The 10,342-nt window shown below is 44.0% G+C and overlaps 1 pseudogene; it reads left to right on the forward strand.

The window, feature by feature from the left end:
• The first annotated feature begins 9,014 nt into the window (after window positions 1-9,014).
• Window positions 9,015-10,212, forward strand: LOC103264053 (annotated as a pseudogene).
• The last annotated feature ends 130 nt before the right edge of the window (window positions 10,213-10,342 follow it).

Below are 10,342 nucleotides of genomic sequence, written 5' to 3' on the forward strand. Positions count from 1 at the left end.
GCCTTCCAAGTAGCCGGAATTACAGGCGCGTGCTACCACACCCAGCTGATTTTTTGATTTATTGTAGAGATGAGGTCTCGCTGCCCAGGCGGGTCTCGAACCCGTGGACTCAGGCAATCCATTCACCTCAGCCTCCCAAAGGTGCGGGATTACAGGCTGACCCACCGAGCCCGGCTGAGCCTTCATTTCTACAATACCATGCCCAGCTAATTTTTTTTTTTTTTTTTTTGGTAGAGATAAGATTTCATTATGTTGCCTAAGCTGTCTCGGTCTTGAACTACCAGGCTCAAGCAATCTTATCACCTCAGCCTCCCAAAGTACTGGGATTACTGGCATGAACCATACCCCCCAAAAAGATATTTATTTCTTATAGTTATAGAGTCAGAGAAGTCCAAGGTTTGAGGGGCTGTATCTGGTGAGAGTCTTCTTGCTGGTAGAGACTGCAAAGTCCTGTGGCAGTACAGAGCGTCACATGGCAAGGGCGTTGAGCGTACTAACAAGCCAGTTCAGGTCTCTCTTTCTCTTCTTATAAAGTCATCAGTCCCCCTCCTATGATATCTCATTAATCCATTGACCCATTAGTCCACACATGGATTAATCCATTCATGTAAGCAGAACAGGTCACAATCCAACCTCTAAAGGACCCCTCTCAATACCACCACATTGGGGATTAAGATTCAGCAAGAGTTTTGGAGGGGACATTCAAACCATAGCAACAAGGTTGCACATAATTCAGTAGAGGTCATCTCTATTGGACAGTCATATGAACAGTTATGACCAATGCTGTACATATGTCAGCGATGGCAACTACATCATGATGCTGCCTTAGAGACAGGGATTGTGAAATACTACTCCCTGGTGTGTACAATTGGCATTCCAAATTCAGAGATGCTAGGGGTGAAAAAAAACCGTGTGTCTAGCTGGGCTCGGTGGCTCAGCCTGTCATCCCGCGCCTTTGGGAGGCTGAGGTGAGTGGATTGCCTGAGCCCGCGGGTTCGAGACCCGCCTGGGCAACTTGTCGAGACCTCATCTCTACAACAAATCAAAATTAGCCGGGCGTGGTAGCGCGCGCCTGTAGTTCCAGCTACTTGGAAGGCTGAGGCGGAAGGATCGCCGGAGCCCAGCAGGTGGAGGCTGCGGTGGCCGGGAGCGGCCACTACACTCCAGTCTGGGAGACAGAATGAGACTCCAACTCAAAAAATAAAATAAAATAAAATGTGTGTCTTAGTTTTGCTGAATTAAGGAAATTCAATTCACAGAAATGTGGTAATTAAAATTTACAGTACACTTCAACTGTAGAGATGACCAAACTCTTTGCTACCCAACTTCTATTTAACATTGTAACAGATACTACATGAGAATTTATTTGAATCTTAATTTGTCATGTTTGTTGCTATTCTGCGAAGGAAGTATGAAATGCCCAAGAAGCCAGGAAGGAGGGAGGGAAACAAAAGAAGGGGGGAAAACATAGCCAGGCGTGGTAGTGCGCACCTGTAGTTCCAGCTACTTGGAAGGCTGAGGCGGAAGGATCGCTGGAGCCCAGCAGGTCGAGGCTGCGGTGGCCGGGAGCGGCCACTGCACTCCAGTCTGGGCAATGGAGTGAGATTCCAACTGTAAAAAAAGAAGGGGGAAAAACAAAGGTTTGTATATTTTGCCCCCAAATTAACTCAAACTGGTTGAAAAGACATGACATGGAGTCAATATACCCAAAGAGCAGTCATTTTAACACTACCTAGTCGTCATGTTTTTCTAACAACTCACTTTACCCTCTAATCACTAGCCAAGGACAAAACCAGTTTCTCAGAGGTAACAGCTGATAATTGCTTTACAACCAACTCCCCAGCTTGTTTTGTACTAATTAGCTTTTCTATTTCAAGTATTTGCCTCCACCAATAAGACCCAAGTAAACCCAACCAGCCTTTCATTACCTCCATGACACAGACAGACCCAGTCACCATGGCAGCAGTCCTGTGACTAGCCCACCCATTGGCCTGTGATCATCACCTGATGTCAGCATCTGCACTTACCTGTCTCTTCATGATGATGTGGAGCAGACCACCACCTTAATGACCTGCCCCCGTCAAAGGGGAATGTTTAAAAGCATTCGACCTCAAGTAGCCAGTGACCATTGCTTTGTTAAACTCTGGTGCATCCACGTGGTTCTTTGAGCTATGACAACCATGTTTCTTGGTTTTGGCCCCCTCCGCTCTCTTGGGGAAGTGAATCTCTCTCTTCTCTTTCTCTAATTTACTTTCTAAATAAACTATATTTTCTAGTCTGTGCAATTCTTTGCATCTTTCACGCAGCACCAGGTTGCACAACCTCACCTTGATGGGTTTGACTTACCATTTTGCAGACCCTGATGAAATATATATATATATATATTTTTTTTTTTTTTTTTTTTTTTTTTTTTTGAGTTAGAGTCTCACTCTGTCGCCCATACTGGAGTGCAGTGGCCGTTCCCAGCCACCGCAGACTCAACCTGCTGGGCTCCGGCGATCCTTCCGCCTCAACCTTCTGAGTAGCCGGAACTACAGGTGTGCACTACCACGCCCGGCTGATTTTTTGATTTATTGTAGAGATGAGGTCTCGCTGCCCAGGCGAGTCTCGAACCCACGGGCTCCGTCAATCCACTCACCTCAGCCTCCCAAAGGCGCGGGATTACAGGCTGAGCCACTGAGCCCGGCTTGATGAAATATATTTTGTAACCTAATACTGGTATATGTATCTTTATTAGACAATGGTACAAACATTTTGTTCATAGGTGGCGAAACAGTGTCTGCTTTAATGTCAATGAATTCTTTTCTTTAATTCTTAGGGAATGGAAAAGATACCACTTTCTGAAATCTAAAGGTCAAAATCATTCATAGAGTTGTAGTGAAAGAGGATTTCAACAAACATCTGGTTCCAGGGTGCCAGGTTTACAGATAGAACTAGTAATACAAGTACAAGTCACATGTGAAAAATAAGCTATGCTAGAGTGTGTTTTCCTTGATGTGGAGGGGAAAAAGACAAACCCAGGCTACGCCACCAAACTGGAGTTTTCAGTTAGCATGCTTAGAAGACGTATATTCTTTCTTTTTTTTTGAGTTGGAGTCTCACTCTGTCGCCCAGACTGGAGTGCAGTGGCCGCTCCCAGCCACTGCCGCCTCGATCCATTGGGCTCCAGCGATCCTTCCACCTCAGCCTTCTGAGTAGGCGGAATTACAGGCACGCGCTACCATGCTCGGCTGATTTTTTGATTTATTGTAGAGATGAGGTCTCGCCAAGTTGCCCAGGCGGGTCTCGAACCCGCGGGCTCAGGCAATCCACTCACCTCAGCGTCCTAAAGCGCTGGAATTACATGATGAGTCACCGAGCCTGGCTAGAAGACATATTTTCTTTTCTTTTTTTTTTTTTTTTTTGAGTTGGAGTCTCACTCTGTCGCCCAGGCTGGAGTGCAGTGGCATGCTCACAGTCACTGCAGCCTCGACCTGCTAGGCTCAGGTGAACTTTCCGCCTCAGGTGATCCTTCCACTGAGTGTCACCATGTCTGGTTAATTTTTTTGATTTATTATAGAGACGAGGTCTCACCAAGTTGCCCAGGCTGGTCTTGAACCCCTGGACTCAGGTAATCCTCTCGCCTCAGCCTCCCAAAGTGCTGGGATTACAGGAGTGAACCACCGTGCCCGGCAGAAGACATGTTTCTTAGTGTCAATCAGGTGTTTGTTACTGGATATTACATATTCCCAAGAACAGATCCTCTTGTCTCTATATTCTACCTTCCATCAGTCACACCCATGTCTTGTCATTTTATTTTGTTATGCCTTGTTTGTGTCCTTTGTTGGATCAAGGTTGGTTTGTTCTGCGGAAATACTTGGATTTCCCACTCTCCAGAGCTGGGGTGGGGTGTGTGTGTGTGTCTGTATGTGTGTGTTCAATCTACAGAAGTTTATGCATGGTGACAGTTGCTGTTGGCCAGTGTTGTAGGACTACTTTGAGAACTGGCTATACCAAATGATGCCAGCTGAAGGGGAATCCCAGGAATTTGCTTTTATTTAAACCAGTTGAAGAATGGCTCCCACTTCTTTCAGCTCGTCTAATCCCTTATGAAACCCAAATTTTGCTTGTGCAATCTGAGAACATTTTTTCATCTTTCATCTGCTCTGGCTGGGAGTAAGGGCGTTGGAAGACAATTGTTTAAAAGGAAACTCTCGGATCCTTTGTAGTTCGTTTGGAATGATGATTGGGGGTTCACACGTGCATGTGTGAGATGTGCCACCCTTAAACCTTGTTACTACGTGGTCACATTACCCATCTGACAATGAAGAAAAAATAAAGGAAGCTCTCAGATCTGTTTCACAGGAAAATTTCCATAGGAATTCTAGGAAGAAAAACAAATGGTTTAGGCAAAGAGCAACATTTGCCCTGTTAAACATTCCGGTGGCTGAGTCTGTGGCCAGTGGGGCAGCCAAGCCTAAGGAATTTCAAGGGGCACAGCCCTTTTTTGAATTGGAGCCCCATGTCTGGCCACAATGCTAATTGTCTCACATCAGCAATTTGGTATATTGTGAAGGAGGGGGTGGGGCTCAATGGCTTCTTTTGACTCATTCCTAGTGCTTATTCAAAAAGGTTACAATTAGAAAGGAGAGGAAGGAATGGAGCTTGAGAAAGTAAACACGGGTGCCCATCTCCCTTTCATTATAAATCGCTTCCTCTTCCCTGCTTCTGTAGTTGTCAGATGCTAAATCCTTGTCATCTTCTTGGGGTTCTCTTTTCCTATGGATGAACATAACCTAATCGTTGGTAGCAGATTTCCAAAACGCTGTAGTCTAAACAGCCGGCATGGGAAACAGGCGTGGAAGTAGAGGTTGGTGGGGATCTGAACAAAACCCAAACATGCCCGAGGTGAACTTGATTTACAGGAATCAAGAGGACCTGGAAAAACCCCAAGCCGTGCAGCCCGTGTTTGGAAAGTTTTACAGGATAAAGGCTAGCCAGATCTAAATAAAGCTTTTCCATTAGGGTTTCAAAACAACGCTGTGAAAACAACAGAGGGTGTCTTTATCTTTCCTTGCTACTGGCCGAGTTTTAAGTTCAGCCGAGGACTAGTGAGCTGGATGTGGAATAAGATGCAGCCGGTCTCTTTGAACAACTCAAGAATCTGTCCCATCCGGGGACATATAAACACTGCAGAGTTGGATTAGCTAAAGCTAATCAGTTAACTTTCCCCGATGTTTTTATGGTGGTGTGATATTTGCAGGGCGCATGCCAGAAGCTGGGGCAATGTCAAATTGACACATAAAGCACCGGGGACTTAGAAACGCCACACTGGGGGTGTACCTCTTCATCCTCCATTCCTCCATGCTGTCTCTGGCACGGTCACCAAAGGAAGCTCGAGTCTCAGTTTCCTCCTCTGCGGAACCGTGATACAAAAAATACTAATTTTATAAAGAGTCAAGTGAAAAACCTTAAGTAGACCATAAAGATTTAGGACTTAGTAGCGTGTTTGTGCCTTAAACACGATGGTCTCCCCCACGCACTGATTCATCTACCATAGTCCCCTGTTATCCACAGTTTGGTTTCCATGTTTTCAGTTACTTCCGGTCAACTTCAGTCTGAAAATATTAAATGCACAATTCCAGAAATAAACAATCCATATGCTTTAAATTGTGCATTGTTTTGGGTAGCATCATGAAATTTCTCACCGTCCAGTTCCTGCCCAGGTGTGAATCGTTCCCTTGTTTAAAGCAGGGGTGTCCAACTTTTTGGCTTCCCTGGGCCGCATTGAGTAACCTTTTGACTTCCCTGGGCTATATAGAGTATGGAGGAATTGTCTCAGGCTGCACATAAATGGTATAATATAGTTAGTGTATATATATATATATGTATATATATATACACATATATGTATATATATATATAAATAAGACTTATTTTTAGTATATATTTTTATTATAAAGTTTAGAAAAGTGAGAACATAAAACTAGTGGGAAATTTGACCTTGTTTTTGTAAAACTAATCTATCCTCATCTGGTTTGATGGAAGTGGTCATAATTCTTAGCGAGTTCCCAAGGTGCTCATCAGAAAAGCTTGTTCAAATTTTTCTCTTTGTGTGCTTCATAATTGAAAACAGCTGCTCACAAATGTACATGTTGCCAAAGAGTGATTTCATGAATAAGGTGTGATTGTGAACTTCAGAAATGAAACTACGCATGGGGTCATGAAGAAAATAAACACTAAAAAACACTTGAAGTAGCCAGGCTTGGTGGCTCAGTCTATAATCCCAGCGCTTTGGGAGGCTGAAGTGAGTGGATTGCCTGAGCCGGCGGGTTCGAGACCCACCTGGGCAACTTGGCGAGACCTCATCTCTACAATAAATCAAAAAATCAGCCGGGCGTGGTAGCGCGCGCCTGTAGTTCCGGCTACTCGGAAGGGGGAGGCGGAAGGATCGCCGGAGCCCGGCAGGTCGAGGCTGCGGTGACCGGGAGTGGCCACTGCACTCCAGTCTGGGCGACGGAGTGAGACTCCAACTCAAAACAAAACAAAACAAAAACTACCTGATGTTAAAACATTTTTGTGGGGCTGCGTTACTAACAGTTGTGGGCTGCATCTGGCCCATAGGCTGTGGGTTGGGCATACCTGGTCTAAAGTATCCATGGTATCTATGCTACCTACTCGCACTAGCTGCCTGTTAGTCAGTAGCCAGGCTGGTTATCAGATGGAAAAAAATAGTATCTATAGGAGTCTGTGCTATCTGCAGTTTCAGGCATCCACTGGGGATCCTGGAACATATTTCTGGTAGGTAATGGGGGACTACTGCATTCATGCATCCTACAATATTTATGGGACCAAAAAACACATCACAGCTACTCAATTAGTGCTTGTTGAATGAAAATGTTCTATAGCAAAGCATCCTCATTATTCTTCATGACAAACTAGAGCCCACAGGTGTATTTTTGTAAGCAGAGTTTTATTGGAACGGCCACACCCAGAATGAAATATGGCTGTTTTTGTGCCATAATAGCAAAGATGGTCATTGTGAGAGAGACTTTGTCTTGCAAAGTCCAAAATATTTATCATCTGGCCTTGATAAAGTTTACAGATCCTTGCTCCATAGCATGAACCTAAAAACATTAGGCACACTCCCCCAAATTTCTCGACTTTCCTGTAAGTAATGTATCTATGAATAGTTCTAGAATAATATTTCTCAAAGAATGTTCCAGGGAACACTGGTTATATGAACTGCTTCTTCCTGGTTTATGAAGTTTAGAAAATAGAGCTTTATAATGTATACTATGAAGTCTCACAGCAAAAAAAGGGATTTATATGAGTTTGATTCAGTATCCTCAAATATATTTGATCCTATTATTCTTTTTTCCCTCACAATTTTTTTTTTTTTTGAGTTGGATTCTCACTCTGTTGCCCAGGCTAGAGTGCAGTGGCATGCTCATGGCCACCCCAGCCTCAACCTGCCGGACTCAGGTGATCCTTCCACCTTAGCCTTCCAAGTAGCCTGGATCTACAGGTGTGCACTACCACACCCAGCTAATTTTTAAAAAATTTATTGTAGAGATGAGGTCTCACCAAGCTGCCCAGGCTGTTCTCAAATCCATGGACTCAGACAATCCTCTCACCTTGGCCTCCCGAAATGCTGGGATTACAAATTAATGTTTCATAGAAGGAGGTTGCCACAAAAACACCTTGGGAAATGTTTATTTTGTACACTAACTCCAGAAAACTGGAAGTGACTGTCTAGTACATTGTGCTGAGAAAGGGTTATGAAGAACTGCCAAGGCACAGTGGAAAAGAATATAGAAATTAATTACTTTGATCAACCATGGCATGTGTGCCAAGAATTTTCAGTCACTTGTCTAGATCTTATTCAAAGCTCTTTGCAGTGATAGTCTATCTTGTCTCTATATTACTGCATAGGAAATATAATTTCAAAGGTGCTTTTCTCATAAACTAGGTTTATAACCTAGTCATAAAGAAGTTTCACAAGGAATTATAGGGAGAGTGTCTTTAAAAGAACTACTTAGAAGCGAACACTTAATTGGTTACATACGCAAACTGTTTCTGGTATTCTTATTATATGTATGTCACATCTTTTGTAGTTGTCCCATAGCTTTTGGATATTCTAGTTCATTTTTGTCTTTTTTTTTTTTTCCTTTCCTCTTCAGATTTGGATGTTTCTATTGACATATTTTCAAGTTCGGAAAATTCTTTCCTTAGCCATGTCCAGTCTACTAATAAGCCCATCAAAGACATAGTTCATTTCTATTACAATACTCCTAATCTCTATCATTTCTTTTTATTCTTTCCTAGAATAAGCACCTCTCTGCTTACATTACCTATCTGTCTTCGCATGTTTTTTACTTTTTAAATTTAAGCCCTTAACATATTAGTCATAGTTATTTTAAATTCCAGATTTGATAATTCCAGCAACCCTGCCATATCTGAGTCTGGTTGTGATGCTTGCTCTGTATCGTCAAATTGTGTTTTTTTTTTTTTGAGTTTGAGTCACCGAGCCCGGCACTAAATTGTGTTTCTTGCCTTCAGTATGCCTTATGATCTTTTGTTGAAAGCTGGACATGATGTACTGGGTGAAAGTAACTCCAGTAAATAGGCTATTAGTGATGTGATAAGGTGTGGGGAGAGAGGATGTCTGCGCCCCTGGGCTGTAAACTTCTCAAGTACTTCTCAGTACTCAGTGGTCTCCTTACTCTTCTGTGGGACAGGATAGCTAGAGGGGACTGGAGTTAGGTTTTTCCCTTACCCAAGGTTGGTTAGTCTCTGAAGCAACACATTAGGTTAGACTTTGGTAAATTGGTTTATCCTGAGAGCAGACCATGTTAAGAAGAATAGAATGGTCTGGCATATTTTAAAATGGTTCCCTTCCTCCTCCTCCTCCAGGATCTCAGTGGATTTTTCTTTAATCTTCATTAAGAGAAGCTGGTTTTTTTTCCCCACCCCGGCACTGCTGGGCCTGCAGGTCTGTGTGAAACCATGGATGCGGGTCTCAGTTCTGCAGGATGGAGTTTGTTAAAGTTGTCAAAAATGAGGCCTACTTAAAGAGATACCAAGTGAAGCCGGGCTCAGTGGCTCAGCCTGTAATCATGTGCCTTTGGGAGGCTGAGGTGAGTGGATTGCCTGAGCCTGCGGGTTCGAGACCCGCCTGGGCGGTGAGACCTCATCTCTACAATAAATCAAAAAATCAGCTGGGTGTGGTAGCGCATGCCTATAATTCCGGCTACTGAGAAGGCTGAGGCGGAAGGATCGCCGGAGCCAGCAGGTCGAGGCTGCGGTGGCCGGGAGCGGCCACTGCACTCCAGTCTGGGTGACAGAGTGAGACGCCAACTCAAAAAAAAAAAAAAAAAAAAGAGATACCAAGTGAAATTTAGAAGACAACAAAAGGGTAAAACTGATTACTATGCTCAGAAACGCTTGGTGTTAAAGGATAAATATAAGTACAACACACCCAAATACAGGATGATAGTTCATGTAACAAACAGAGATATCATCCGTCAGATTGTTTATGCCCATATAGAAGGGGATGTGATAGTCTGCACAGCTTATGCACACGAACTACCAAAATATGGTGTAAAAGTAGGCCTGACAAATTATACTGCAGCATATTATACTGGCTTGCTGCTGGCCTGCAGGTTTCTCAACAGGTTTGGAATGGACAAGACTTATGAAGGCCAAGTGGAGGTGACCGGAGATGAATACAATGTAGAAAGCGTTGGTGGCAAACCCAGTGCTTTCGCCTGCTATTTAGATGCAGCCCTTGCCAGAACTACCACTGGCAATAAAGGTTTTAGGGCCCTGAAGGGAGCTGTGGATGGCGGCTTGTCTATCCCTCACAGTACCAAACGATTCCCTGGTTATGATTCTGAAAGCGAGGAATTCAATGCAGAAGTACATTGGAAGCACATCATGGGCCAGAATGTTGCAGACTATATGCGTTACCTAATGGAAAAAGATGAAGATACTTACAAGAAGCAGCTCTCTCAGTAAATGAAGAACAGTGTGACTCCAGACATGATGGAGGAGGTGTACAAGAAAGCTCATGTAGCTATACGGGAGAATCCTGTCTATGAGAAGAAGCCCAAGAAAGAAGTGAAGAAGAGGTGGAATGGTCCCCAAATGTCCCTTGCCCAGAAGAAAGATTGGGTAGCTCAGAAGAAGATGAGCTTCCTCAGAGTTCAGGAATGGGCTGCTGAAAGCTGAACCAAGCCAGGCTCGGTGGCTCAGCCTGTAATTCCGCACTTTGGGAGGCTGAGGTGAATGGATTGCCTGAGCCCGCGGGTTCGAGACCCGCCTGGGCAACTTGGCGAGACCTCATCTCTACAATAAATCA

This window comes from Carlito syrichta, unplaced genomic scaffold (assembly GCF_000164805.1).
Source record: "Carlito syrichta isolate Samal-C Ts95f unplaced genomic scaffold, Tarsius_syrichta-2.0.1 Scaffold94809, whole genome shotgun sequence".
In the NCBI taxonomy this organism is placed as follows: Eukaryota; Metazoa; Chordata; class Mammalia; order Primates; family Tarsiidae; genus Carlito; species Carlito syrichta.